The sequence below is a fragment of the Thunnus albacares genome, chromosome 10 (genome assembly GCF_914725855.1).
Source record: "Thunnus albacares chromosome 10, fThuAlb1.1, whole genome shotgun sequence".
Lineage (NCBI taxonomy): Eukaryota > Metazoa > Chordata > Actinopteri > Scombriformes > Scombridae > Thunnus > Thunnus albacares.
In genome coordinates this window covers 935,811-942,706 of record NC_058115.1, presented here as the reverse complement: position 1 = coordinate 942,706, position 6,896 = coordinate 935,811, and positions in this window count along the sequence as shown.

Here is a 6,896-nt window from a genome sequence, read left to right as displayed (position 1 = left end):
TATTGGCATTTTAACCCTGCCTTGCTTATGGATGTTAATTTTAAAGACAACTTTATATTCTTTTGGAGAGCTTTTAGATTCCAGAAAATCAGAATTTTTATCTTTAAGACAATGGTGGGATTATGAAAAAGTTGAAATTAGACAACTGTGCCAACAATACACTCTTGGTGTCACTCATACTATAATTAGATCCATGAATGATCTAGAGACGAAAATGGTGGAAATTCAAAGTTCAATAGAGATCACAGGGAATCGAGGTCAAATTGAGATTCTCAAATCCAAAAGAGCCGTACTGGCTGACCCAGTCACCCCAGGGATGTGCCCCCAGGACTGATGGACTTCCGGTGGAGTTTTCTTTAAAACTTTCTGGGCTGAGCCGTGTGATGACATCTTAAGTTTAAGCTGACATCTTTAATGAGAGTTTAATGACACTTATTGCCAAAGAGCTGCAGGAGAGCCATCCTTACAAAAAAAAGGTGATCTTCAGGATATAAAAAACTGGCAACCCATCTCTCTCCTGTGTGCTGATTATTAACTGCTGTCCAAGACCTTGGCCAACAGGCTGAGAAAGGTGATGACATACATCATCCATCAAGACCAAATATACTGTGTGCCTGGCAGGTCAATCTTTGATAATATATCATTAATCAGAGATATTTTGGAAGTCTCTAGTTCTTTGGGCATAAAAACTGGTCTCTTTTCATTGGATCAGGAAAAGGCGTTTGACCGGGTTGAGCACCCTTACCTCTGGCAGCTCATGGAAAGGTTTGGCCTTAGCCCTGGTTTCATTGCCATGATCAAAGTAATGTATGAGGACACTGAGAGTGTGATGAAAATCAACAGAGAATTAAGTAGACCTTTTAAAGTGTGTAGAGGGATACGGCAGGATTGTTCTATGTCAGGAATGTTGTATGCAATTTCAATAGAACCACTATTACATAAAATACGCTCTTGTATAGATGGTCTGGTTTTATCTGATTTTAACACAGAGCGTGCTTTATTGGCTTATGCTGATGCTTTTATTGCTGTCATTAAAAAAACAGGAAGAAATTGACAAATTAGAAAAATTGTGGCCAAATTTGAAAATGTTTCAGCAGCAAAAGTAAATTCGGAAAAAGGTGAGGCTTTGGCAGTGGGAAATAGGTCCTCTTGTTTACCCAGTCTCCCAGGAGGAATGGAATTGAAAAGAAATGGTTTGAAATATCTTGGAGTTTTTCTGAGAGATGAAGATGTAGTGAAGAGAACTGGGAACGAGATTTAGATAGGGTAAAAGGAAAATTAACTAAATGGAAATGGCTTTTACCACAAATGTCATATAGAGGCCGGGCACTGATTATAAATATCTTGGTTTCTTCCACTTTGTGGCATAAACTGGCATGTATTGAGCCACCTACAGGCTTGCTACAGGAAATACAATCTGTTATTGTTGACTTTTTCTGGGATAAACTAAGGAAGAAGGGGGACATGGTTTAGTCCATCTTTCCAGTAGGTTAGCAACTTTTAGATTACAGTTTGTTCAATGTTACCTCACAGGCACAGATGATGTAGTATGGAGAAATTTGGCAAGTATTATTTTAAGAAAAACAGACAATTTAGGGTTGGATGCATCTCTGTTTCTATTGGATTCTAGGCTTGTACGACTGGATGGATTACCTTTGTTTTATCAGAGACTTTTTAAAGCATGGAACTTTTTTAAATGGAGTTATCTGGAGCCTACAGCTTCTCCTTTTTGGCTTTTGGAAGAACCCTTGATACATGGATCCAGGTTGGATGTACAGGACAGGACTGCCCCTGGAATAACCCACAGGTTGTGTGTCACTGGAAATGTCAAACTGAGGCATATAGTGGATGCTGCGGGTCCTGGTCTTCATAAAACAGAGGCAGTGGCATCTCTACTTGGTTTCAGGTCTCATCGCTACACAAGAGACATTCTGAACTTGTGGATTAAAAACTGACTGAAGAAAAACTGGAAATGCTGGAGGAATATAGTTGTGGTGTAGAAATTCCAGCTCAAAGTGATCCTTTTCCTGAGCTGAGCTTTGCCATAAGTTGAAATGGATTTACTGGACCATAACTCGAATCTAAACATGTTGACTTGTTGTCAACTGGGAAAACAATATATAGATACTGTGTGAAGGCCACAAACAAAATTAAACTAAATGGTAAATGTGATACAGTGTGGAGAGACAAATTGAATGTTGGAAAAAATGTTACACCAGTATGGAGGGTTATTTAAAAGCTCCATTAAATAAGAGATCAGGTGTTCTTCAATGGAGGATTTTACATGGAGCTTTAGCTGTCAGTGTCTTTGTAGCAAAAATTAACGCCAGTGTCTTCAGAAAATGCCCTTTCTGTGATAGGCCAGAAACTGTTTTTCATTGTTTTTCAGAATGTAAAAGGCTTGAACTTTAGTTTGACATGTTAGAATTTTTATTCAGGAAATTTGACTGTAAATGGTCTATAACTACTTTCATTTCTGGTGCTGGGTACTGCAAGAACAAGGCAAACTACTTAATTTTGTGGTAGGAGAGGTAAAGTTGTCTATATATAAGAGTAGGAAAAATAATATAGAAAATGCTTCTTGTCATGACTTTGTTCCTCTTTTTGTAGCATTAGTGAAAGCCAGATGGGTGGATTTTAGATTTCATATGGCCATGAATAGTCTAAATGATTTTTTTGGCAATTTGGTGTTATGATAATATAATCTGCTCAGTAATGGACGGCAAATTAATTTTCAGTCCTGTTTTGTATGAAATATTGTATTGCACCTTGTATTGTATATAAGGGTAAAGTAATTTATTGTTGGTTTTTACTGTAATGACATTTATGATATCTGTGTAAATACGTTTTCTAAAAATCAAAATCTCTCTGTCTCTCTCTCTCTCTCTCTGTCTCTCTCTCTCTCTCTCTGCCAGCCTCAGACCTGCAGGTCTGGCACCAATGTCCAGCTCAGTAAATTGAGGCTCAGGCATCACTGCATGGTGTCCAGATGAGCCAGTGTAATCTCTAACCCGTGTTGTTGTGGTGGAGGTAGATAACACTGATGTCAGACCCAAATCTCTGCTGCTGTCACAGACCTGTGTGTTCTGAGGATAAAAGGCAGCAGCAGCATCCAGCTGCTAGCATGTTCCTAACACAACCTGATGCTCCAGATGACTCTAAACAAGGATAGAGAAAACAGTAGTACAGAAATGATTTACATTTACCACTGTGTTGTATCAGCTTTGACCTTCAGAACAGCAATAATTCATCTATGTGTAAGATGCTAGATATATTGTGCAAGAATTTTGCACCATGCAGAGAGATTAGATTGTACAGTTGTTGAACAGTCTTCTGGTTAGCAGTCCTTTCCTTCTAATTCCACAGATGCTGGATCGTATTGAGATCCAGGGCTCTGTTTTTGTGAACTCAGCAGCATAGCTCAGATCGCAGTGCAAATGCACCCTGCACAGTGGGTTGGGGGTGTGCACTTGGATACAGGGTGGGATCAGAAAGAATACATTATCAATTAGGTAGGTGTGTTAGAGGGTGTAACAATCATGGGAAATTAAACTCACAATACTTTCATCCCCTTTAAACACAGGTCTTTCCACACTGACAGTTTCGGAATCCTGAGAGTTTTACTCAGAGGAAACATATTGCTTTCTAGGATGTAAAAAGTTTCAAATATATATATACAGCAGCTAAAATACTGCTGAGAGCAAATGATGACTCTTTTTAAGTTGAATTCACTTCTTTGGACACATTGATGAACCAGTAATCAGCATGTTTACATGCATAATAGCTAGTGATTTTACTTGGCATCACAATGATCCATACAATAACCACTGGGAGTAAAATACCATCATAGAGTTATATATAAAATGAAAATAGAATTTAAAAGGTGGTTTAATATTTTGCATGTTGTATTTATTTTATTTCCGAAAGTATTTTTAAATTTGTTTGATTTGACAGTTCTATATGCAAAAATAACTGCTATTTTATTTTATTCTTTTTTTTTTTTCCTATTGAAATAATGAAATGGCCCTCTTTCTTTTGTGACTCATACTTGTTACTGTGATTATCTGTTGCCATATATATATATTTTTTTATGTTCATCTGAATATAAACTACTTGATTCCTTGATCTTGGATTATTATTTCTTTTTCTTTTTTTTGACCTGGGATAAATTAAGCAGGGCCCTACTTTTGTTTCCTCATATAGTCTATGTAGCAGTCTGAGCCTGTGATTTTTTGCTCTACTTTAGTTTACCAGCCACTCACCTTTTTGTGTGTGTGTGTGTGTGTGTGAGTGTGTGTGTGTGTGTGTACATAAATCAATCTCCTCAGAGCTTCTGAAACATGGCTACATAATAATATTACTGATGATGAAATTAAAATTGACTATTTTGTTTTGTAGAGAGCTGATAGGGCTTCTAGAGGTGGTGGTGTGGCCACATATGTTGCTTCAAGTCTTATGTCTGAGTATGTCATTCCTAATGTAGAGCCAGTTAACTTTATTATTATTATTGTTATTATTCTTCACAATAACAAACATTAAGTATACATTAAGTATACTACCGGTATTCTCAAAGGTTGCTGAGAGAGTTGTCATTAAACAACTGACAGCATTTCTTAATACAAGCAATTTTGGTCTACACTGTATGCAATTTGGCTTTAGAGCAAATCATTCCACAGAAACTGCTACCTTGCACTTAATAGAGCAAATTAAATCAAGACTTGACAAAGGAGGAGTAGTTGGTGCTGTATTTTTAGATCTGCGTAAAGCATTCGACACAGTCAATCATGATGTTTTAATATCAAAACTCTCTGAATTTAACTTCTCATCTGGAGCACTAGCATGAATGTCTTCATATTTATCTAATAGGAGACAATGTGTTAAAGTTGGAGACACACTGTCCAGTAACATGAAGTGCACAATGGGTGTTCCACAAGGGTCAGTGTTAGGTCCCCTATTATTTGCCCTATATATTAATGATCTCGCTCAACAGTGTCATGATGCAGAACTACAAATGTATGCAGATGACACCGTTGTGCACACACATGCAAAGACAGCTAAGTTAGCTGCTGCTAACTTAACTGCTAAATGTAAACAAGACAAAGAGTATTTTTTCTCTAAGACTATGGTACAACCTCCTCATGCTAATATTTTCATAAAAGGTGAAAAAATTGACATAGTTACTGATTTTAAATATCTTGGTGTGACACTGGATCCAAATTTGAACTTTAAGAAACATGTTTAAAAAATGGTTAAAACCATTAAGTACAACTTAGCAAATTTTAGACATATTAGAAACTGTCTCTCTTTGGATGCAGCCAAGATATTTATGCATGCTATGATTCTTTCCCATATGTCTTATTGCATCACATGTCAGGGGCAGGCTGGAGAAACAGCCATAAAACCTCTTGAGTACTTATACAAACAAACTTTAAAAACTCTGGACAAAAAGCCAATGCATTTCCATCACTGTAGGGTACTAGAAATACAATTTACTGCCTAGTTTATAACATTTTAAATGGTTTGGCCCCTCCTCCACAATGTGACTTTGTGTACACGTGCTCAGTAAGTTCTATTAGATCCTCCAGAATATCCTCTATAAAAGATTGTACCATACCATTTTGTCACACTGCATCTGGGCAGTCAGCTTTCTCTGTGAAAGCCACAACTCAGTGGAATGCCCTACCTGATGATATGAAGAACTGTAGCTCTATCAATGCATTCAAGACCAGACTGAAACATGAGACCAATCAATGATCATCAATGATGACAAGTCTCGTGACCATTGAGTCACACAGCTAAGTTTAGTTTACATTATTTCTAATTGACATTATGGGTGTATGTGATGTGCTGTGTGTAGCTTTGTATTTTGTATTTTGTATGTTGTGTTCTGTGTGTTTTTTTGTTTAGTTTAGTTTAGTTTTTGTTTGTTTGATTGTTTTTTGAGGTTTGTTTGTTTGGTTGGTTGGTTTTTTGCTTTTTACTGTTTGTTGTTGTGCTGTTGTATGTTTTCTGTTGGAGACTACAGATGCAAATTAGCTTCAAGCTAACTCTGGTGCAGTGCATCTTTAATGTGTGAAACAGCACACTGTCCCATTCAATAAATAAATAAATCAAATCAAATTTAACTATTGGCAACATTTATAGGCCTCCCTCTGCTCCGACTGACTCCACAAAATGTATTTTTTCAACTATTAATTCTCTTGAGAGGCATAATAAAATGATTATCTTGGGTGACTTCAATAGTAACTGGCTTGATCGTTTCTCCTCCAATGATAGGAATTTATTTAGTAGTGTAAACCTCACTCAGTTAACGAACCTACAAGTTGATTAACAATCATCATCTTTGCTGGACTGGATACTTTAAATCCAGTTTTATGTCAGATTGTTTAAGTGATCACTCTGTTATATATTATTTTTTTCAGAAAAATCAAAATCCCAAGCTCACCTCCTAAATATATTAGACTGAGACAATGCAGGAACATTAATGTAGATAGTTTTGTTCAAGATATAATATTCATTAATTGGGACAGATTTCAGTTAATTCCTTTTGTTGATGAGGCATGGAATTTCTTTTGCTCTGAAATCACGAACATAATTGATAATGTCTCAATAAAAAAAATTTAAGTAAAAGGTAGACACCACACCTGGATGAGCTCACAGTTTTTCAGCCTTTTCAAACAAAGGAGTAAAGCCTGGGCCAAATATCGCTTGTCTCAGGATGCTATTGATTGGGAAACCTACAGATACTTGAGAAATCTATATAAAACCAAAACGAGGAATGCAAAATCCAATCTCAATAAAGACAGTTTTTCACAGAATTTCCATAACCCTAGACAGTTCTGGAAACAATTGAGCCGTATTCTCAATAAAACTAACAAAACCCTCATAAACCAGAT